The sequence below is a fragment of the Lithobates pipiens genome, unplaced genomic scaffold (assembly GCF_037356315.1).
Source record: "Lithobates pipiens isolate NorthernLeopardFrog02 unplaced genomic scaffold, aLitPip1_a1.2 Scaffold_11, whole genome shotgun sequence".
NCBI classification, from domain to species: Eukaryota; Metazoa; Chordata; class Amphibia; order Anura; family Ranidae; genus Lithobates; species Lithobates pipiens.
In genome coordinates, this window is record NW_027507696.1 from 5071264 (window position 1) to 5095558 (window position 24295).

Here is a 24295-nt window from a genome sequence, read left to right on the forward strand (position 1 = left end):
CACGGTGATCCCCGCGGTAATCGAGTCCGCGGGACCCGCGACCGGACTCACGGGGGGTCCCGACCAGCGCGCACGCGATGGCAGGGCGGCATATAAAAATGGACATACCTGTACGCCAATATGCCTGCCCGTGCCATTCTGCCGACGTACATCGGTGTGCGCCGGTCGGGATACTGGTTAAAGCACCCAGTCCTAAGTATTGAAATGCATGGAATCTCTGTGTAAATAAGCCTTACATTGGAGCCGCGCTTTCTTCATGCAGAGTAACGCAAGGTGTTCATTTTAATGGCGGCTTTATCAACTGTGGATGTATTTGCCTTCCCCTTGCTCCTCCTCTGTTCTGTTCAACTGCCAGTACTCAGTACGTTTAGATATGAAGACGCATGTGACTAACTTTCCTTCCCTCTATGTGATAACACTGGTGCTTCTTTCCATAGGCCTCAAGCACTGTCACATGTGGGTAAGCAAAGAGTCCTCCCCCCTGTGTAAGCTCCAGCTCTTTTTCCCCTCAATATTGTTCAGCCTTTAGGAGTGAACAAAAGATAGATGAGTACAGTGCCTTGAAAAAGTATTCATACCCCTTGAAATATTCCAAATTTTTTCATGTTACAAAAAACGTAAATTTATTTTATTGGGATTTTATGTGATAGACCAACTCAAAGTGACACACAATTCTGAAGTAGAAGGAAAATGATACAGCGCCTTGCAAAAGTATTCACCCCCCCTTTGGCTTTTTACCTATTTTGTTACATTACATCCTTTAGTTCAATGTTTTTTTATCTGAATTATATGTGATGGATCAGAACACAATAGTCTAAGCTGGTGAAGTAAAATTAGAAGAATATATACGTAAAACTATTTTTCAGAAATAAAAAAAACTGATAATTGGAATGTGCGTAAGTATTCACCCCCTTTCTTATGAAGCCCATAAAGTTAGGCTATAAAAAAAAATCCAAATCTTTGATGATCCCTAGGAGCGCCATCAAATCTATAATAACCAAATGGAAAGAACACGGCACAACAGCAAACGTGCCAAGAGACGGCCGCACATCAAAACTCACGGAGCAGGCAAGGAGGTCATTAATCAGAGAGGCAGCAAAGAGACCTAAGGTAACCCTGGAGAAGCCGAAGAGTTCCACAGCAGAGACGGAAGTATCTGTACATAGGAGGACAGTAAGCCGTACACTCCATAGAGTTGGGCTTTATGGCAGAGTGGCCAGAAGAAAGTCATTACTTTCAGCAAAAAAAACTAAATGGCAAGTTTTGTGTGGGAGACTCTCAAAATGTATGGAGGAAGGTGCTCTGGTCTGATGAGACTAAACTTGAACTTTTTGTCCATCAAGGTAAAAAACCCAACACATCACATCACCCACAGAACACCATCCCCACTGTGAAACATGGTGGTGGCAGCATCATGCTGTGGGGATGTTTTTCAGAAGTCAGGACTAGGAAACTGGTCAGAGTTGAGGGAAAGGTGGATGGTGCTGAATACAGGGATATTCTTCAGCAAAACCTGTACCACTCTGTGATTCGAGGCTAGGACGGAGGTTCACTTTCCAGTAGGACAATGAACACACTGCTAAAACAACACTTGAGTGGTTTAAGGGGAAACATGTAAATGTGTTGGAATGGCCTAGTCAAAGCCCAGACCTCAATCCAATAGAAAATCTGTGGGCAGACTTAAAGATTGCTGTTCACAAGCGCAAACCATTCAACTTGAAGGAGCTGGAGCAGTTTTGCAAGAAGGAATGGGCAACAACCCCAGTGGTAATATGTGGAAAGCTCATAGAGACTTAACAAAGCAACTTGGAGCTGTGATAGCTGCAAAAGGTGGCTCTACAAAGTATTGACTTTAGGGGGGTGAATAGTTATGCACATTGACTTTTTCTGTTATTTTGTCCTATTTGTTGTTTGCTTCACAATAAATAAATCTTCAAAGTTGTGGGCGTGTTCTGTAAATTAAATGATGCAAATCCTCCAACAATCCATGTTGATTCCAGGCTGTGAGGCAATAAAAAACACAAAAAATGCCAAGGGGGTGAATACTTTTGCAAGGCACTGTAAATGGTTTTCAACATTATTTTTACAAATAAATATCTGATAAGTGTGGTGTGCATTTGTATTCAGCACTCTTTTTAGGCTGGGTTCACATTGCAGCGATGTGGGAACGCCGCGAATCCTCAGCGTTTTCCCGCATCACATGCCTCCCGTCGGCAGTTCACACTGCCCTATACGGACGGCTGGGAGTGTCAATGAAATCTCAATGACACCCCCAGACCAGTCCGCATATCGCAGTGCGATCTGCAAATTCGGACAGGAATCGGATCGCATGGTGTGAACACCCATGCGATCCGATTCTGCTGCGGACCAAAAAAAGGGTCCCGTGCGAGTTTGCGGCGGGTGCGATGCGAATTCAGCCATACTATCTGTATACTATCTGTATGGCTGAACTCGCATCGCACAGAGATCGGATGTGATTTGCACTACAGTGCGGTGCGAATCACATCCGGGTCTCCCACCCGCAGCGGTGTGAACCCAGCCTTACTCTGATACCCCTAACTAAAATCTAGTGGAACCAATTGCCTTCAGAAGTCACCTAATTAGTAAATAGATTCCACTTGTGTGTAATTTAATCTCAGCATTAATACAGCTGTTCTGTAATGCCGGCCATACACGGTTCAAACTTCGAAAGAATTTTCTTTTGAAAATCGTATCTAAGAATTTTCGTATAAATTTCACACCATTAGTGGGGCTGCAGCAACAGCCGATTTTCATGCGGGAAATCAAATTTGAGGAATCAGACATGTTGGAAATTTTTGGAAAAACAAACTATACTCTAATCAATGATGGGAGAATCGTGCGAGAAATGTAATAAGAAAAGAAAATTTACAGAGAGAAAAGAAGATTCCCGGCCAGGAAAATTATTTTCTGTAGCATTATGAGGTGAAATTGAAGGCTTGGTCAGCCGAATTTTGAAAATCAATGGTGGCGTCATCGGATCACAAAAAAAATGAACTTTCTGATTTTGAAAAGAAAATTTGTTCGAAATTCGACCGTGTATAAGTCTTCATTCGCATTTCTGCGTTCCGAATTCCGGGCGGAATCGCCGTGATTCACAAAAATGGCAAATCGCGGGACGCCCGTGCGTTTCCGATGCGTTGCTCATTCATTTTAATAGCACCTCAAATGCGGCGCGATTTTCCCGCGATTCATGGGGCGACAATCATGGTAAAAACGTGCGAACAGTATCACGGGACGCCTGTCGCTCCAAAAGAAATACAGAAGCTTCTTTTTGGAGATGGGAATCCCGCAATTCTATTTGCGTGTTTTTACAGCGATTGTCGCCTCCCATAAGCGGGGATGTGAACGGAACCTTAAGCCCTCAGAGGTTTATTAGAGAACCTTAGTGAACAAACAGCATCATGAAGGCCAAGGAACACACCAGACAGGTCAGAGATGAAGTTGTGGAGAAGTTTAAAGCAGGGTTAGCTTATAAAAAAAATATCCCAAGCTTTGAACATCTCATGGAGCTCCGTTCAATCTATCATCCGCACCTTGAATGACAAAGTGCGGATGATAGATTGAACGCGCGGTCATACAACACTGTACCCAAATGAAATTTTTATCATTTTTTTCCCACAATTAGAGCTTTCTTTTGGTGGTATTTGATCACCTCTACGGTTTTTATTTTTTGCTAAACAAATAAAAGACAGAAAATTTTGAAAAAAAATGTTTTTTTTTGTTTCAGTTTCAAAACTTTGTAAATAAGTACGTTTTCTCCTTCACTGATGGGCACTGGTGGGGCTGCACTGACGGGCACTGATAAGGTGGCACTGATGAGCTGGCACCAATGAAGTGGCACTGATGAGGTGGCATTGATGGGCACTGATATGTGGCACTGATAGGCGGCACTGATAGGTGGCACTGATGGGCGACACGGATGGACACTGATAGGTGGCACAAATTGGCACTGATAGCTGGCATGGATTGGCATGGATAGGTGGCATGGGCATGGATAAGCGGCACAGATAGGCATGGATGGGCACTGATAGTTGGCATGGATGGGTACTGATAGGTGGCACGGATGGGCACTGATAAGCAACATTGTGTTGCATTGTTTTGTACTGATGGATGCCAATCAGTGCCAAACAATGCATGCCAATCAGTGATGCCCATTGTGGGCACTGATTGGCATCCATTGTGGGCACTGACTGGCATCCCTGGTGGTCTAGGGTGGCATACCTGGTGCTGGGCATCCCTGGTGGCCTGGTGGTCCAGTGTGGGCATCCTGGGGGGGGGGCTGTGCTGATAATCGATCGGCACAGACCCCCCTGTCAGAGGAGCAGCCGATCGGCTCTCCTCTTCTTGCGTCTGACAGACACGAGTGAGGAAAAGCCGATCACCGGCTCTTCCTATTTACACTGTGATCTCCGTCGGAGACTTTTTACCGAGATCGTAGTTGTGGGGGGGTCAGACTGACACACCGCAACAACTATCGCTGCGATGCTCGCCCCCCTCAAAATCCTGAGGTCAGGATTTTGAAACCACTTTGCAGCCGTGATTTGCCTATAGGGCGGGCGGCAAGTGGTTAAACTAGGAAAAAATAGATGAAAATTTCCCGCTTTGTTGATCGATTTTCTGAGTTGGCCAGATTCATAACTTTTTCAATCTGACCATTTGATAATCCCAGATTTAGATCAAATCTAGCAGATACCATTGTTGCCATTGATACCAGATACCATTGTTCTAGCATTCTAACTCCTTGTGCCTGGTATTGAATTGAGCTGAAAACCGCATTGAAAATGTCCGGTCATTTGAAGTGTTAATAAACCCACAACAGTAAAATCAGTCTGTATATACAGTAAAAGCATGCAGGTTAATCCTCCACATTGTGCAAAAAAAGGCTGTTTGATCCTGTCTTCTCTAATCCTCCCCTTCGTCCACTGTCCCCAATCCATCTCCTCTGCACATGCTCAGTTTGGTGTGTATTGCCAGAGGTTTTTTATTTGTTTTGTTTTGTTTGTTTTGTTTGTTTGTTTTGTTTGTTTGTTTTGTTTGTTTCGTTTTTTGTTTTTTGGGTTGAGAGGGTGTATGTGATCAGCACAGGGCCAATCAGCACTGTCCAGACAGAGGATTGGATCATGCAGTCTCATAGGACTGTCAGAGTAGAATGAAAACTCCTCCTCCAAACTTTAACCACACACTTATAGAAGTCACGAGTGCTATATACTGCTGATAAGAAAAGCTATTTAGCGGTTTATATTTACTAAAATAAATGCATTTCCATGTTCTGTGTACTGTGGGAGACCAGATATAGTGAGTGCAGGGTCTTGGGGGTTTAGTAACATTTTAAGCAAAGTGCTATTTGTGTAATTTTCAGAAAGTTGATCATACAAAAATATTGTTTTATTGATTGATTTTTTTGCTAATAAAAACAATCCATGCCGGAGAGTTTTGTCCTTTTTTTTTTTTTTTTTTCACACCTGATCAATGAAAATGATCATATGGAAAATTGGTGCCAGCGTTCGAGGAAGTAAACCCTGATGGGTTTACTTCCTCTTTGATTCCCTGCAAAAGTAAAGCATAATGGACTACTATGCATCGCATCGCATCACATCGCATAGTAGTCCATTATGTGTCACTTACCTGACACAGGAGCCAGCGAAGTCACCGATGTCCCCTGTAGTCCGGAGCCTGCATCTTCTTGGTGGGTCTCGCTGCTCCGGCGCTGTCATTCGTCGGAGCCGCGATGACGTCACTCCCGCGCACGGGAGCCGCCACTCGCGGCATATCCCCGTTAAATGCTCCGTAGACAGCGGTGCCTGTCTTTCGGCAAATATCTCCTAAACCGTGTAGGTTTAGGAGATATTTCTTGGACCTACAGGTAAGCCTTAATCTAGGCTTACCTGTAGGTCAAAGTGGTTTTGTAAGGGTTTACATCCACTTTAAATGTGCTAGATATCGAACGTCTCTAGACCTAGGTCTTATGCCTTCGGTTAGCTGTAGACTGTGAGCCCGTTTTTCTTTTCACTCTTGATCGATGTTTTAATTAACCACCAATCAGACAAATAAATTTGATTGCGTTTTTTTTTTTGTTTTGTCCCAAAACAGGATGGGGAAAGCTGTCCCTTTAAATTCCCTGTTGCCATGGAGGGTGAGGTCAGAGAAAGTCCATGTGCTGGAATTACTTCCTGCTGCCGCTCTTTGTAGCTGTGAGTCTGAAGCTCCAGAGAGAGAGAGAGAGAGAGAGAGAGAGAGAGAGCTTGTCTGGGTGCCTGGCAGCGAGGCCTGGTCATCCCTGACAGTGGCGTCCCAGCTGTTTCCTCTGCCGCCTCTTGGATGGGCACTCCTGGCAGGTAGGTGCCTCTCTTTTCATTACAGCTGCACTTTTGCCATTCAGATAGGGGGGGGGAAACAGACGACAGGAGTTTACAAGAATGTGTGAAGTTGCCTAAACAGAGTGAAGCTGACCCGCTAAGCTTGCACTCCAAATGCAGCTGTAAGGAGCTATAACTGGCTCATTTGACTTCACAAGGCGAGACACTGTACCTCTAGCTGCACAAAGCTAATGGGAGGCAGAAGTGTCACTTGTCGCACACGTCTAGACTCTACTAACGGTTACTTTGTGAGCTGGGCTAACCCTTTAATTGCTGTAGCAGCCAAGCACCGCATTTCTTCTTCGGATGGATCAGGTTTGTGTTTAAGACAGAATGCTGACCTACCGTAAATGAAAATCAGGAGATTGTTGCTAAAATTCAGAGAAAAAAAAGCTCCCATTGTTGAAACTAAAACGCAATCCAATACTTGATAAGCACGTTTTGGTTTCTGGCTGCTGAAACTTGGCCTGGCTGTTCATCACGTAAACCCTTGTGCGTTACCCTAAATATGCCATTTTTGTTTCTATTGTGTTTTCACGTATGTATATTTTATCAATCATACTTTCTATCATTTTCATGTATTTTATTCATCTGAAGTACCTGGTTGATCCTGCCAGTCACCTTTCTTCCTTGTTCTGAACTGACCACACAAAGAATAGAAGCTGATCTATGTTGGTGTGGTCAATTTGCATTCTTTGGCTCGCCATTCAGAGGTACAGGACACTGTTCAGACACATAACATGCCTGCATTTGATAGTTAGTTCAGCCACCACACCCCCTGACCAATCACAGCTTGCCTCTAGCACACACCCCCTCCCAATCACAGTATGTCTATTGAACATGCCCCCCCCCCCCCTACTCAAGCGCAGCCTGCATCTTGCCTCAGGCTGAACAGAGTATGGAACATTGGCACACAGTGGGATTGATTTACTAAACCTGAAGAGTGCAAAATCTGGCGCAGCTGTACATGGTAGCCAATCAGCTTCTAACTTCAGCTTGTTCAGTTAAAGAGAAGCTCCTGGAGGGTTTTAGGGTAAAAGTAACTAATTATTGTAAGGGTATGATTATTGTATAGATGGCATGTTTGTAATAGTGAAAATTTTTTTGAAAATAAAGAATATAAAAATAAAAAAAAAGAGAAGCTCCTGCCCCCGTTCACAATTCTGCTGTCTGCTGTGCCTCTTCTACTCATTCCTACAGAGTTGTGTCTCACTATAAGACCCCTTTCACATCACACCGCTGATAGCGTCGGCGGTAAAACGCCGCTATTTTCCGGCGGATTTGCGGCGCATTTTGGCTGCTAGCGGGGCGCTTTTACCCCCCGCTAGCGGCCTCGAATGGGTTAAAACTGCCGGCAATACGCCTCAATAGCGACGTTTTGCCGGCGGCATTACAGCGCTGCCCCATTGATTTCAATGGGGAGCAGTGGTGGAGGAGCGGTAAACACACCGCTCCTTCACCGCTCCAAAGAAGCTGCTGGCAGGACTTTTTTCTGACGTCCTGCCAGCTCACCGCTGTAGTGTGAAAGCCCTTGGGGCTTTCACACTGCACACAATGGTGCAGCTTCTTTAGGGCGGATTGCAGGCGCTATTTCTAACGCTATAGCGCCTGCAAAACGCCCTGGTGTGAAAGGGGTCTAAGAGCCCGTTCACATTGAGGCAGCACGACTTGCAGCGCGACTGCCTCAGGCGACCGGGATCCGACTTTAGCGGCAGCTTGCGAAATGACTTCTGTATAGAAGTCAATGCAAGTCGCCCCAAAAGTCGTACAGGAACCTTTTTCTAAGTCGGAGCGAATTGAGTCGCTCCGATTAGAACGGTTCCATTGCATAGAGCGGGACGTGACTTGTCAGGCGGCTAAGTCGCCTGACGGGTCGCCCCTGTGTGAACCGGCTCTAATACAGGAGGTGTTATGGCCTGATCACCAGGTGAAAACGGGGGGAAAGCCAAAGAAAAGAAAACTGATGCAGCCACCACATCTAATGATTGGTGAGCTGCAATACAGTTTTATTTTTATTTTTTTATTTTTTTTTTTTTACTGCTTTAAAGCTTCCATTGTGATTATCTTTTTTCCCCTTTTTGTCTTTCAGGACATCCACTATGAGAGATAGTCTCCTCCTCTTCCTTAGGAAACACTGCGTCAGCTCATAAATTCTCACTTCCCCCTGCCGGACCTCAGTTATTAGTGTTTCCTGCGGCGGTGAGACACTGTGCAGGAACCTGGTCGGTCAGTCTGGGAGACTGTGGCCATTTGGTGTCCCGTAAATGAAGCAGGGTTTTCCAGGGAAGAAAGGTGTGGTACATACCCGCCATACCCCATCCTCATCGAGTGTTGCAAAAGGATGTGGGGGACCCCTATCGTGTCCACAGGGCCGCAGCAGGGAGACGGTTCCGCTCTCCCTATACACAGTACAGGCCGCATTTTTTGGAACTAGGCGGGCCGGTCGATGGGTGACATAATTTCTGGCAGAGGGCGGACGTGTCTCTTTGACCCGCGATTTCCGGTTCTGGGTCGCAGAGACGATTGGGGGCCAGGCACAGGCTGGAGATGAGTCAGAACGCGCATAGGCAGCGTGAGACTCGGTAGAGGCAACCACCTGCAGCCATGTTAGAAGCTGATGCTCAACTAATGAACACTACCTTCAGCCTTCTTAAGGTAAGAGCGGCCTGGGGAAGGGTACTCTCTATCTAGAACTGCCCCTCCATACATGGTTCCTGTCTTGGGGGAGCAGACCCTCTGGGTGGTCAGGGGGGAGGCTCAAATCCCCGCATGCTAAGAGGGTCTAGTGCACTCCCAGGTTGTATTCTGAAAGCCTACAGTGATGATTTTATTTTTTCTGCATTTTTGGTACTTGTATTTCAGAAAGCTACAGAAAAGTCAAAGTCTACGCGTAGCTGTAAAAGGAAGTGTGCCTCCTGTAGGGAGATTCTTGGGGAATCACGGACAAAAGTCTTGTGTAAAGGCTGCAGAGATTCCCTAGTTAAAGAAAGGGATTCTGAACAGGACTAGCAGCCTCAGTAAAGGAGCTCTCGTCCACCTTTTCTTAATTGAAATTTTTATTTAAAAAAAATTCAGCTCCCTACGGGTATAAAGGTACACTCTACCAGAGCCCAGGGGCGGTTCCAGGGGGGGCAACGGGGCAATTGCCCCCTCCGAGAATACAGCCAGAGGATGACAGCACGGCCGGTTCCGCGGGTGCCAGTGTGGCCGGTTCCACGGGTGACTGCGGTGAGTGGTGGTGAGTGGACAGGTGAGGGGGGGGGCAGCTGGGCGGCTTAGGAGGGCTGCTGGCCAATCAGGAAGTCAGCGGGCAGGGGAGCAGGGAGATGACCTCATCTCTCACTGCCCTGCATCCCTCCAGTTCCGCCATCACTGTGCGGGAAGCTGTGTGCAGCAGAGAGATATCATCTCCCTGCTACTTATCTCCACTCTGGGACACAACAAAAGACCACCTTAGCAGAAAAGTGACACAGTAGGTGACAATCCGCAATGTGTGGCAGGCTATGTGGCAAGTGACAATCAGCAATGTGTGGCTGGTGACGTGGCAAGTGACAATCCGCAATGTGTGGCAAGTGGCAATCCGCAATGTGTGGCAGGCGACCTGGCAAGTGGCAATCCGCAATATGTGGCAAGTGACAATTCGCAATGTGTGGCAGGTGACGTGGCAAGTAACAATCCGCAATGTGTGGCAAGCGGCAATGCGCAATGTGTGGCAGGTGACGTGGCAAGTTGCAATCTGCAATGTGTGGCAGGTGACGTGGCAAGTTGCAATCCGCAATGTGTGGCTGGCTATTTGGCAAGTGCCAATCCGCAATGTGTGGCTGGCTATTTGGCAAGTGCCAATCCGCAATGTGTGGCAGGTGACGTGGCAAGTAACAATCTGCATTTGGTGACAAGTGACGTGGCAAGTGACAATCCGCATTTGGTGGCAGGCGACATGGCAAATTACACCCTCAGGGCTCCCACTGATTCTGCATTATGGTGAGTTGAACCATTTAATTTTATATTACAATGTAATAATAGAAATTATGCGCTTCAATCATCCTGACACCATAACAGCCATGGCGCCATAATGATTGAAGCGCCAATAACAGCCATTTCCCATATAAATTGCCCCCAAAAAAACATTTTATAGCAGTGCCCCTCCCGAGACCAGACTTTGGATCCGCCCCTGCCAGAGCCATGGCAGCTTCCCAGGCAGAGAGTGCTGAACAAATATGCAGGGCAGCAACATGGTCCAGCTACTCCACGTACGTAAAACATTACAGAGTGGACCTGGTGTCGGCAGGTGAGCAAGCCTATGGACGAAGGGTTTTGCAAGCTGTAGTCCCACCCTAACTGGTAAGTGCTCGTTTATCCTCTCATAGTGGCTGTCCTGAAAGACAAAGCCGGAAAATTAGCGTTACGCTTACCAGTAACGTCTTTTCCTGTAGTCTTTCAGGACAGCCCTAGTTACCCACCTGAAACTTTGGGGGGGTCTTATAAAAGACCAGAACGCAGCATGATAATGATATTTGATAGTATGTTATTAATGTGTTCTTGTGTCTCCCCAGCTGGCCGGAGGTGATCTTAAAAAACTGAGGTCTGGCAGGGAATAGTGAGAATTTATGGGCTGGCGCAGTGTTTCCTAAGAAAGAGGAGTAGACTATCTCTCATAGTGGCTGTCCTGAAAGACTACAGGAAAAGACATTACCGGTAAGCTCTGTGGTACAGTGAGCAAACTTGAAATTGAGCACCAGGTACAAAAAAAAAGTGAGCACACAAAGTGTGCGGGTGTACACATGATCCTCCTCCGAAGACAAAGGACCCCGGCCCTGAGGCACAAGGCTCCTGACAGGAACTGAGGTATTTGTGGTCCACCCAGCCGAAACGAGGAGGACCCCTTTTTTCAGGAGGCCTGCCAAAGCAAGGCCTACCCATGTACTAGGGTGGGGCTCCCGCAGAGGGAAACCAGATAGGAAGGGCAGAACCTGACAAAAAGGCCATGTGCCCCCCAAGATTTTCAGAGCAAATCCGAGGACCTACACCTAGTAAACAAGGTGTTGAAAGTGCAAACATGCTGTGCAAAAATAAAAAAGACTTGCACATAAATAAAAAAAAAAGGGAAAGAGGTAAGGGGTAAGTGCTTCATGCCAGTATATAAAACAATGGCTGGCCCTTCGACTGGTATAAAAATCCTTCCAGTCCTTGCCAAAAGGCCCAGCCCAGGAGGCAGGTGTGAAAAAAAGTGTGCAATGGTGCCATAATAAATGCATCATGAGCTCCCCCACAGTGAGAATTTCTGGCACCCCTGGACTGCCACTCCAGAAGCACATACACTGTGGGCTTCTCTCAGCCTGGCTCCAGGCCAGACCAGAGCGGCACTATCGCTACCACAAAGCATTAAATCTTAGGGAGAGCATTGCCTTCAACTGGGGACAAGCCTGGTATGATCATTCAATACCAATGTGGTGAAAGCCTGCAGAATGATGACATTCACGCACAGTGAATGCAGTGAAAGCTGGCAGCTTGGTGACATATGTTATGTCATAGCTCCCAACTGTCCCTGATTTGGAGGGACTGTCCCTGATTTGAAGCAATGTCACTCTGTCCCTCTTTCCTCCTCATTTGCCCCTCATTTTGGTCTGAGCTATATCATTTCTAAATTGCTGTATGTGTACTTTTTTAAAGCCAATATAAAAGAATAGCAGTGGTAAAAAAAAAAACTGCTGGTGGATTTACTTAAAGCGGGAGTCCGCCGGGACTCCGCGTTTTTTTTTTTTTTTAAAAGCCAGCAGCTACAAATACTGCAGCTGCTGACTTTTAAAATAGTGAGGCCGCGTACACACGCGCGGACTGTTTGCCCAACCTTGTTCGTCAAACAGTTTCGGCAAACAGTCCGCTCAAAATTTGCATGAGCGGACTTGCCCACACACGAGCGGACTGTTTGACGAACAAGGTTGGGCAAACAGTTCGCTCAACTTTTGAAATGAACGGACTCGCCCACGTAAGGAGGAGGCAAATCCGCCCATTTCGAGCGCGTGTACAGGTAGGCGGGGCCCGCGAAGGAGACGTCGCGGGCTCCGCCGCCTGGAATGGTCTTAAAGGGGAACCCCAACGCCGAAAAAAATCGGCGTGGGGGTTCCCCCAAAGTCCACACCAGACCCTTGTCCGAGCACGCTACCCGGCCGGCCAGGAAAGGGGGGCGAGCGAGCGCGCCCCCCCTCCTGAGCCGTACCAGGCCGCGTGCCCTCAACATGGGGGGGTGCCTTGGGGAAGGGGGCGCGCGGCCCCCCCACCCCAAAGCACCTTGTCCCCCCCACCCCAAAGCACCTTGTCCCCATGTTGATGAGGACAAGGGCCTCTTCCCGACAACCCTGGCCGTTGGTTGTCGGGGTCTGCGGGCGGGGGGCTTATCGGAATCCGGGAGCCCCCTTTAAGAAGGGGGCCCCCGGATACCGGCCCCCCACCCTATGTGAATGAGTATGGGGTACAATGTACCCCTACCCATTCACCTGTGAAATAAAGTACAAAAAAAAACACAACACAGGGGAAAAAATATTTTATTGCACAGCTCCGGGGGTCTTCCGTCTTCGGGGGTCTTCTCGCCGGACTCCTCCGCTATCTGTGTGTAGCTCTTTTGCTAGCGGAGGAGTCCGGCTTTCTTCCTCCCCGCCGCCGGCCTCTTCTCCCGACTTCGGGGGTCTTGTCCCCCTCTTCGGTTCTTCTGCCGGGCCACCGCGCCTTCTTGTAGCTCTTTTACAGGCGGTGGCCCGGTCTTCTGTCGCCGCTGTCGTCGTCGCCGCCGCCGCCGCCGCCTTCCGTTCTTCTTCTTGTTCTTGTTCTTCTTCTCCTGGAGATGTTGACTCGACGATCTCTCCGGCCGGAATGCCAGGGACACGCTCCGCTGCCACTTATATAGTGACAATGGGGCGGTGTCACATGGTATATGTCACATGGGTTGATGTCACATGGGGACTATGACATCGTAAGGGGCGGGGTCACCATGTGACCAACCCATGTGACATATACCATGTGACACCGCCCCATTGTCACTATATAAGTGACCGCACAGCGCGGCTCTGGCATTCCGGCCGGAGAGATCGTCGAGTCAACATCTCCAGAAGAAGAAGAAGAACAAGAAGAAGAACAAGAACGGAAGGCGGCGGCGGCGGCGGCGACGACGACAGCGGCGATAGAAGACCGGGCCACCGCCTGTAAAAGAGCTACAAGAAGGCGCGGTGGCCCGGCAGAAGAACCGAAGAGGGGGACAAGACCCCCGAAGTCGGGAGAAGAGGCCGGCGGCGGGGAGGAAGAAAGCCGGACTCCTCCGCTAGTAAAAGAGCTACACACAGATAGCGGAGGAGTCCGGCGAGAAGACCCCCGAAGACGGAAGACCCCCGGAGCTGTGCAATAAAATATTTTTTCCCCTGTGTTGTGTTTTTTTTTGTACTTTATTTCACAGGTGAATGGGTAGGGGTACATTGTACCCCATACTCATTCACATAGGGTGGGGGGCCGGTATCCGGGGGCCCCCTTCTTAAAGGGGGCTCCCGGATTCCGATAAGCCCCCCGCCCGCAGACCCCGACAACCAACGGCCAGGGTTGTCGGGAAGAGGCCCTTGTCCTCATCAACATGGGGACAAGGTGCTTTGGGGTGGGGGGGCCGCGCGGCCCCCCCCTTCCCCAAGGCACCCCCCCATGTTGAGGGCACGCGGCCTGGTACGGCTCAGGAGGGGGGGCGCGCTCGCTCGCCCCCCTTTCCTGGCCGGCCGGGTAGCGTGCTCGGACAAGGGTCTGGTGTGGACTTTGGGGGAACCCCCACGCCGATTTTTTTCGGCGTTGGGGTTCCCCTTTAAGCCCATTCCAGGCGGCGGAGCCCGCGACGTCTCCCTCGCGGGCCCCGCCTACCTGTACACGCGCTCGAAATGGGCGGACTTTCCGAGCGGGAACAGTCCGCTCATTTCGAAAGTACAGCGGACAAGCCCACACACGGGCGGACTGTTCGCTCAAACACAGTTTCAGCGGACAGTTTTTCGGAATTTCCGAAAGACTTTGTCCGTCCAACTGTCCGCTGAAACTGTCCGCTGAAAGCCCACACACGAGCGGACTGTCCGCCCAAACACTGTTCAGCGGACAAGGTTGGGCGAACAGTCCGCCCGTGTGTACGCGGCCTGACACTTACCTGTCCAGCGCGCCCGCGATGTCGGCACCCGAAGCCGATCTCTAGATCGTATCTCGGGTGCTGCCGCCGCCATCTTGGGTATGGGAATCAGGAAGTGGAGCCTTTCGGCTTCATTTCCCGGTTCCCTACTGCGCATGCGCGAGCCACGCTGCGCAATGAGGACGGTTCCGCTGCCTCTGGGATCTGTGTGTTTTCCCAGCAGGCAGCGGGGCACTTGCGGAAAGGGGCATAATATACGCCCCTTTCTGCAGAGAGCTATCCCGGAAGTGGGTGCAGATACCTGTACTGTACAGGTATCTGCACCCCCCTCCCCCCTGTAAGGTGCCAATTGTGGCGCCGGAGGGGGGGGGGGTTCCGATGAGCGGAAGGTCCACTTTAGGGTGGACCTCCGCTTTAACCTTTTTTTTTTTGTTGATTCTCCTTTAGGCTACATTCACACCTGAGCGTAGCGTTTTCAAGCAGAAAATCGTGCGATTTTGCTGCGTTTTTTACCGCGAATCGCTGCGTTTTTGCCGCGATTTTGTGCAGGGGAAAAGGTCACCAATGCTAAAAGAAGAAAAACTCCCAAATCTGCTCGATTCGAGCAACAAAAAAGGGTCCGGAACTTGTTTAACCCTTTAGGCGTTCGGCTTCAGGCGACATGGAGTGGAGATGTGAACCATCTCCATTGAGAATAATAGATTTTTTTCCCCTCTAGCGTTTTGTAGCTTCAGGCTTCCAGCTACAAAACGCTCAGGTGTGAATGGGGTCTAAAGGGGGTGTGGCAGGGGGTGTGTCCTATGCCTACATACATGTTGGGAGAATGTTGGGAGGTATGGGTTATGTGATTATTCAGTGGCAATTATTTCATGATTTAGTGGCAATGTTTTGAAAGCAACCCACTATGCAGCTACAGAGAGGCAATAATGTGAAAGCTGTCTTTTTTTTTTTTTTTTTAAAGACGTCAGTGAAAGTTACCCAGGAACACATAAACGTGCTTTAATCCAGGGGTGCTCAACCCTTTGAAGAGTGAGGGGCACTTAAATGATTTGGTAACTGAGCCATAGACTTCTATTACATCTTGTGGGTGTGGTTCACTTTCCTAAAGTGCTAGAAAACTCCTGTATGTAGGAGTTTTGGTGCAATTTCAGAAAGTGCACCAAAGCGGATCCGTGCGAAAGCAGCCTAATAACCCTTTTTTTTTATTTTTTTTAGAAGTGCTAGTATGCCCATTGCAAAAATACATTGTATGCAGACATTCCAACCTACAAAAAATTTCAGGGGGGTGGCAAACTCATATCGGGGTGGCACTTCGCGGCCGCAAACGCAGTGCTTATTGGGAAAGGGGCGGGTGGCAGTGGACGGTGTCAGTATTTTTTTTATTTTTAATAATTGATTTTTTTTAATTCATTTTTAATTTTTTTTTTTCACAATGCTTTTGGTTGGGACAGGCGAGAGTGGTGTCAGTAGTTTATTTTATTTTTTCCAAAAAAGAAATTCCGAAAGAAATGGGACCAATGGAAATTGTTCAAATTAACGAAGAAATATAACGAGGCAGTAGGGCTATAGGAGGGGGGGGGGGGGGGGGGTAGGATGCTTTTTCTTTGTATACTATGTTTTATATTTTTTGTAGTTTTATTTTATTTTTTTTAAACTTTTTTTCATTTTATAGAATTTTTTTACAATATTGTTTGGGGGGCTCTGGTGAGATTTCAGGGGTCTAAATAGACCCCTGACATCTCCCCTTTGAGACAAAGGGACTGAGGACACATTCCCCAGTCCCTTTCTCAGCACTAAAGATGAATGAACTGGAGACAGAGGCTCCTGTCCATAAACTGAGCAGAGTAAATACAGTTTACTCTGTTTAGTAATCACAGGCGCGATCTCGCTCACTGTGTCCTATTACTAGTTCCCCCCCACAGCTGGCAGGAGAAGAGAGGAGGAGAGCCGGCTGTAGGGGATGGAGAAGGACACGGAGGGGGCCGGAGGAGGAACACACAGGGTGCAGCTGGGGATGATCGGTGCGGCTGGAGGGACAGCTGTGATCACCGATCTCCCAGTATAGCTTTTTAGCCGTCAGCTGCGGGAGGGAGAAAAGGAGAAGCGGCCGTCAGCTAAAAATCTATACAAAGGAGATCGTGATCGCAGTTGATCCCCGCCGCACCGATCGTTCCCGGGAGATCGGGAGGTGCTTTCGGGTGTGCTGGAGCTGGCGCAGAGATGTGGGAGTCTCCCACACCTTCCGGGAGACTCGAGATATCTGGTGTATGTGTTGTTTAACCGGTTCCCGACCAGCGCACGACGATGTACGTCGACAGAATGGCACGGGCAGGCGTATTGGCGTACATGTACGTCCAATCTTCAATGCCGCCCTGCCATCGGGGGCGCGCCACTGCGGCGCGCTCCTGCGCTGGTCAGGACCCCCGTGAGTCTGGTCGCGGGACCCGCGGACTCGATCGCCGCGGGCATACCCGCGATCGTCTCACGGGACGGCTGAATGGAGGAAATGCTGTGTAAACAGCATTTCTCCATTCTGCCTAGCAACTAGTGACGCTGATCTCTGCTCCATGTGATTGGAGCAGAGATCAGTGTTCACTAAATGAAAGCCCAACCCCCCCACAGTTAGTAACACACCCCTAGGAACACTTAACCCCTACACTGCCACCCACTGGTTAACCCCTTCACTGCCAGTGTCATTTACACAGGAATCACTGCATTTATATAGCAGTGATTGCTGTATAAATGACAATGGTCCCAAAAATGTGTCAAAAATGTCCGATGGGTCCCCCACAATGTCGCAGTCACAATAAAAATCGATGATCGCCGCCATTACTAGTAAAAAAAAAAAATAATAAAAAATTATTAATAAAAATGCTATAAAACTATCCCCTATTTTGTAAACGCTATAACTTTTGCGCAAACCAATCAATAATCGCTTATTGCGATTTTTTTTTTTTTTACCAAAAATATGTAGAAGAATACGTATCGGCCTAAACTGAGGGAAAAAAAATGTTTTTTTTATATATTTTTGGGGGATATTTATTATAACAAAAAGTAAAAAATAATGCGTTTTTTTTCAAAATTGTCGCTCTATTTTTGTTTATAGCGCAAAAAATAAAAACCGCAGAGGTGATCAAATACCACCAAAAGAAAGCTCTATTTGTGGGAAAAAAAGGACGTCAATTTTGTTTGGGAGCCACGTCGCACGACCGCGCAATTGTCAGTTAAAGCGACGCAGTGCCGAATCGCAAAAAGTGGTCTGGTCTTTGACCAGCAAAATGGTCCGGTCTGTAAGTGGTTAATACACTGACCCTTTCCTCTTCTAGCTTCTGCTGGCATTGCTCTCCAGGCTGCTAAAAAGATCCCAGACGAAGCTCACCTCGTTTTTACTCCTCCTAGGATAGCTATTTCTCACTAGCCATATATACACCAGGATAGTAAGAAGAGTGGCAAATCTCATTGGCAATGCTCTGGAATGGCGGGTTGACAGAAACGGATTGTGATCGTCTGCTTATAGTCTCGCCATTCCAGAGCAGTGTGCATGGAGACATAGCCGGCAGCAGAGGAAGCAGGCAGCCGCGGAGGGAGCAGGTGCTGCATGAGCCGATTCTTCCTCTGTAGCAGCGGCTCCTGCTCGCTCTTCTGCCGGCACCGGCTACATGCATGCTGATGCTCTGGAATGGTAAGTCGACAACCCGTTGATCGCGATCTGTGCTTGTCAAGCGGCCATCCCAGGGCACCCCCACTCTTCTTACTATCCTAGGCTATATGGTTAGTGAGCAATTATACAGCTGTAGTTGGTGGGACAAAGATTTAACAGTCACCAGAGACTCTCAGCAGCTATAAGTTTTAGATATGTTTTTGTCTATTCATATATCTGTTCGCTAGTGACCTGCAGTAACCCCGCCACCTTCAATAGACTAGTAGAGATGCAGCGGGGCAGCCATAAGAGTACTACTTTGTACATCATGTTGTGACACCAAATGACTCCTTGGTGGTTTGTGGTTTTTCTTTTGGAGAAATTTACAAGATTTTACTTTCTGCTGCAAAAAGGAAGGAGGGGCAGAGGGGGACCATTAAAAGGGGGAAAAAAATAAGTTGTTTTAAAGGCATATACATGTTGCGTGGATGCGCATTAATTTATAGGGCACTCACATGAAAAGTATTGCATTAAACCTTGCATACACGCAAAACATGAAGACAGTATGCACATGCTCCTATTAAGCAGTGCTGAGCACAAACCAAAAAACTCAGCTATATCACGGGGGGGTACATACAAACTATTTATGTTTTATAGATGGTCCTGGGCTCGGTTCGACAAATTATAACACATACAGTGCCTTGCGAAAGTATTCGCCCCCCCCTTGAACTTTTCAACCTTTTGCCACATTTCAGGCTTCAAACATAAAGATATAACATTTTTCTTTTTTGTGAAGAATCACCAACAAGTGGGACACAATTGTGAAGTGGAACGAAATCTATTGGATAATTTAAACTTTTTTAGCTAAAAAAAAAACTGAAAAGTGGTGCGTGCAAAATTATTCGACCCCTTTACTTTCAGTGCAGCAAACTCACTCCAGAAGTTCAGCGAGGATCTCTGAATGATCCAATGTTGTCCTAAATGACTGATGGTGATAAATAGAATCCACCTGTGTGTAATCAAGTCTCTGTATAAATGCACCTGCTCTGTGATAGTCTCAGGGTTCTGTTGAAAGCGCAGAGAGCATCATGAAGACCAAGGAACACACCAGGCAGGTCCGTAATACTGTTGTGGAGAAGTTTAAAGCCGGATTTGGATACAAAAAGATTTCCCAAGCTTTAAACATCCCAAGGAGCACTGTGCAAGCGATCATTTTGAAATGGAAGGAGTATCAGACCACTGCAAATCTACCAAGACCTGGCCGTCCCTCTAAACTTTCAGCTCAGACAAGGAGAAGACTGATCAGAGATGCAGCCAAGAGGCCCATGATCACTCTGGATGAACTGTAGAGAACTACAGCTGAGGTGGGAGAGTCTGTCCATAGGACAACAATCAGTCGTACACTGCACAAATCTGCCCTTTATGGAAGAGTGGCAAGAAGAAAGACATTTCTCAAAGATATCCATAAAAAGTCTTGTCTAAAGTTTGCCACAAGCCACCTGGGAGACACACCAAACATGTGGAAGAAGGTGCTCTGGTCAGATGAAACCAAAATCGAACTTTTTGCCCACAATGCAAAACGATATGTTTGGCGTAAAAGCAACACAGCTCATCACCCTCAACACACCATCCCCACTGTCAAACATGGTGGTGGCAGCATCATGGTTTGGGCCTGCTTTTCTTCAGCAGGGACAGGGAAGATGGTTAAAATTGAGGGGAAGATGGATGCAGCCAAAAACAGGACCATTCTGGATGAAAACCTGTTGGAGTCTGCAAAAGACCTGAAACTGGGACGGAGATTTATCTTCCAACAAGACAATGATCCCAAACATACAGCAAAATCTACAAAGGAATGGTTCACAAATAAACGTATCCAGGTGTTAGAATGGCCAAGTCAAAGTCCAGACCTGAATCCAATCGAGAATCTGTGGAAAGAGCTGAAAACTGCTGTTCACAAACGCTCTCCATCCGACCTCACTGAGCTCCAGCTGTTTTGCAAGGAAGAATGGGCAAGAATTTCAGTCTCTCGATGTGCAAAACTGATAGAGACACCCCAAGCGACTTGCAGCTGTAATCGCAGCAAAAGGTGGCTCTACAAAGTATTAACACAAGGGGGCCCAATCATTTTGCACGCCCCACTTTTCATTTTTTTTATTAGTTAAAAAAGTTTCAAAAATCCAATAGATTTCGTTCCACTTCACAATTATGTCCCACTTGTTGGTGAGTCTTCACAAAAAATAAAAATTTTATATCTTTATGTTTGAAGCCTGAAATGTGGCAAAAGGTTTAAAAGTTCAAGGGGGCCGAATACTTTCGCAAGGCACTGTATACTATTTGCCAAAACTGTTTTTTTTTTTTTTCCAGCAATCTTTCACTGCCAAATAATTGGTCATTATGGCCAATGACGACTGTTTTATAGCTTTGTGAATTCAGCCTTTATTGACAATATTTATATGATCTCTTCCTAACCAAACGAGCCATCTCTACATATCTGCTGGAGAATTCCATAAGAAATGAATAGATTCTTTAAATGAAATCTGCCTTGGAACTGTTATCATATGATTAGCTCAAAACGAAAGAACTGGGACAGACTGCATTTTCTAATGATTGAACACAGATCAAAGATACAAAGTTGCGTCACACCAGCATTAGAGCATCTCAATTCGCTTATAACTTTATATCGTGTTAGAATAAGTGCAGCCACAAGTATAGAAATAGGACATGAAGCAACATGGCTGGAGTGATGCATGTTCAGCTCTTCCGCATCTTCTAAAATAGATGTTCCTCTGTGTCCGGAGATAGCAGCCACCGTGTCAGGAGTGACATACCGAGCCATATGTTAAGGAATTAACCCTTGCATGGCTAGCTGTGTGGAAGAGACACAAAACATACTTGTGTATGACATCCTCAGTAGGGGAAGCCTCTGAAATAAAGACCTCACTGCTTATCATTAAAGCATTGCTCTAGCCTAACTGAACAACACGCTCTTATTTTAAAGAGGAAGCCTCTGGAATCACTCAAAGGTTAATAACTGCTTAGGAGCGAAATGTGGAACCTGCTGGTGCAGATTTGTTTTGATGGCTCAGACTTGGAGGCCGTCATCCTCATACTTGCTTAATTACACAGAGAATTGCTAAACACGGCACGTGTATTTTCAGTGCAAAATCTTTGAGAGGGAGTTGGTATGAAGTAGTAAATATGGAGAGTATTGGCCCAATAGTACAAGTGCTGATAGCTGATCATTGTTGTTGCATGTTGGTACTTTGACGTCAAATACCAGGGTTATGGCAGGTATTATTTTAAACAGCCGGCGGTCCTCTTTAGGATAAAAGTGTGGTCTGTGGCGGATTCGCAGCAGGATCACTTTTATCGGCGGCAGGAGAGGTGCCCCCCCTCCAGGTCGTCTCCGCCGCTTCCTGGAGCCGTTGTATCACCGGAGAGGATCCGGTCCTTTCCCCTGACAGGCTGGAAGTCGAGTGAGGGAATGATGGCCCCCGCTCGACTCAATGCCATTGGATGACAGAAGCAACGTCAAATGTCACTTCCGCCCAATGGCCTTAAAAGGACCATTTTCTTTTTCGTACATCACGGGACAAAGAGCCACAGTATTTACAGAATGGGTTATATAGGCACCACTAGGTGATGGACCCTGGCACCCCTCCCCTTACTTGGGAGTACCTCAGTTTTTTTTGCCAGTGTCTTAGGTGTTGGTCACGAGTAAAGATGTGCTTTACTGAGGTTCACTGGAATATTCCTTGCTGGGGCAAGCTCATCCATTCAAAGTGTGTTTTCCAGGTCGAATTGAATGGTACCCGGGCCTCGTGTTCGAAGAAACAAAGTTCTGCCTGTAACGCTTCTCTTTTTGGAGAGCTGGAACCCGGGATCCAGTATTTGTTTTTTTTAGCCATATTTTCCTGGCGGGGTGCTTTACAGGCCCAGGAGTGTGGATTCCCTCATAACAAGGGGCCCTGATTCCTGAAGGGGAATGTCCCCCCACAGCTTCCTGCAGGCTAGAGGCCATAGGGCAGTTGGCTGTATGCCGCACCGCCTCCCGCCACCATTACAGCACCTCTTTCACCACCGGCCCTCCTCTCTCCTCCGCCCCAGCCCCCCCTTCATTTGTGATCCGATCGGAGCATTTTTTTTTAAAAGGCAGAAGGGGTGGTCGGAGGAGGGGGAGGAGCATTAGCGCGACTTAGGCTCTGAGGACCCCCCCACTGCAGCACCATCTCCCCCTGAAAGACCTAGGGAGGCTGGTCAGAGTGAGCCATCGTGGTCAGGGGCTGCAACTGCTTCTGGCATTTCAGCCCCTGTATATATTACTCAGGAGGTTTTTTCCTCAACCATAAGTGGATTCGAGGAAAGATTAGATGAGACTGATGACTCCTCTTCTGAGGAATCAAGTAGGGAAGGACCCTCTTCAGCTTCACAGGCTGAGAAATTGCTGGTGCAATCTCTTACTGAAATGGTCTGCTCCACATTATTTAAGTTACCCGTAACTAAGTCGGTTGAAAAGTCCACTTCTTGTTTGGGTTCACTGAAGCCTCCTCTAGCTGCGAATGCCTTTCCTGTTAATTTCTTGCTGGAAAAGCTTATTTATTCTGAGTGAGATCACACAGATAAACATTTTTACCCTCCTAAAAAGTTTTCAACACTTTATCCTATGGAGGAAAAATTCACAAAGATGTGGGGTATACCAGCAGTTGATGCTGCTATATCCTCTGTGAATAAAAGTTTGACTTGTCCCGTTGACAACGCTCAAATGCTTAGGGATCCAACTGATAAAAAATTGGAATTCCTGTTAAAAAAATGTTTTTTCCTTTAGCAGGTTCAGTAGCTCAACCTGCAGTGGCGGCAGTTGAGTGTGTCAGTCCTTGAATGATCACTTGAAGTAGGTGCTCAAGGTGTTTCCTGAACAGCAGGCCTGGGAGTTAGCCAACCTGCCAACGGATTTGTGTTTTGCAGTTGATGCAATCAGAGATTCTATCCTTCATGCCTCTCACCTTACGCTTGGGTTGGCACATATGCGTAGAATCTTATTGTTGAAAAATTGGTCAGCCAAAACGCCATGCAAAAAGCTTTCCCTTCCGTGGTGTAAGGCTGTTTGGGGAAGATTTGGACAGTTATATCCAAAAAATCTCAAGTTGGAAAAGTACCCTTTTGCCAGCTAAGAAAAGGAGTAAACGTCCCTCATTTAAACAGGCTCTTTCTGTAGGCATCAGCCTCCAGGCAGTCGCAACGGCCTCCACCATCAGGTTCAAGAGGTTAATTCAGAGTAAAATAAGAAAGACAGAATGCTAAAGCCTCTTTATGAAGGGGCATCCCCACTCGTTCGACTGGGATGAAGACTGCTACAGTTCTCAAGGGTCTGGCAGGAAGATTTTCAGGACAGATGGGTGGTCTCCACAATAACTCTAGGTTACAAACTAGAGTTCCGAGAATTCCCATCTCCTCGTTTCCTCAGATCAAATGTTCCCATAGACCCAGAGAAAAAGATGTCTCTCTTTCAAGCGTTGGAGTGACTTTTGTCGCAAAAAGTAATCATGGTGGTTCCCATGGAAGAGCAAGGTTTGGGGTTTTATTCAAACCTTTTCACGGTGCCAAAACCAAATGGGGATGTCAGACTCATCCTAGATCTAAACTGGTTCCTAAAAATTTGATCTTTTCACATGGAATCAATCCGATCTGTAGTCTCCATCCTACAAGGAGAACTTCTGGCATCAATAGACATCAATGATGCATACCTGCATGTACTTATTTTCCCCGCTAATCATAAATATCTGCGTTTCAAGTGGAAAAACTTGATTTTCAGTTTGTGGCTCTACTTTTCGGTCTAGCTACTGCACCTCAGGTGTTTACAAAGGTCCTGGCTCCTCCTCTGGCCAGATTAAGAACTCGGGGTATAACGATTATAGCGTACCTAGACGACCTGCTCTTAAGAGACTGGTCTGCAGCCCATTTAGACCAAAGCTTGGTCACCACAGTCAACTACCTGGAATACCTAGGTTGGGTCCTTAACCTAGAGAAGTCTTCTTTAAAACCAGTAAGAAGACTTGTGTACTTGGTTCTGGTTATAGATACAACCCAAAAGAGGGTGTTTTTACCCCAGGCAAAGATCAGCGCCATAAAGGAGCT

The 24295-nt window shown here is 47.3% G+C and overlaps 1 protein-coding gene across 2 annotated transcripts in view; it reads left to right on the top strand.

The window, feature by feature from the left end:
* The first annotated feature begins 6212 nt into the window (after nt 1-6212).
* Nucleotides 6213-24295, top strand: part of NACC2 (NACC family member 2) — a 281512-nt gene continuing 263429 nt past the window's right edge. For both annotated transcript variants that reach the window (XM_077468215.1, XM_077468216.1), the window contains exon 1: nt 6213-6356. The gene's annotated coding sequence lies outside the window, so the exon portion shown is untranslated. The remainder of the gene's footprint in view (nt 6357-24295) is intronic.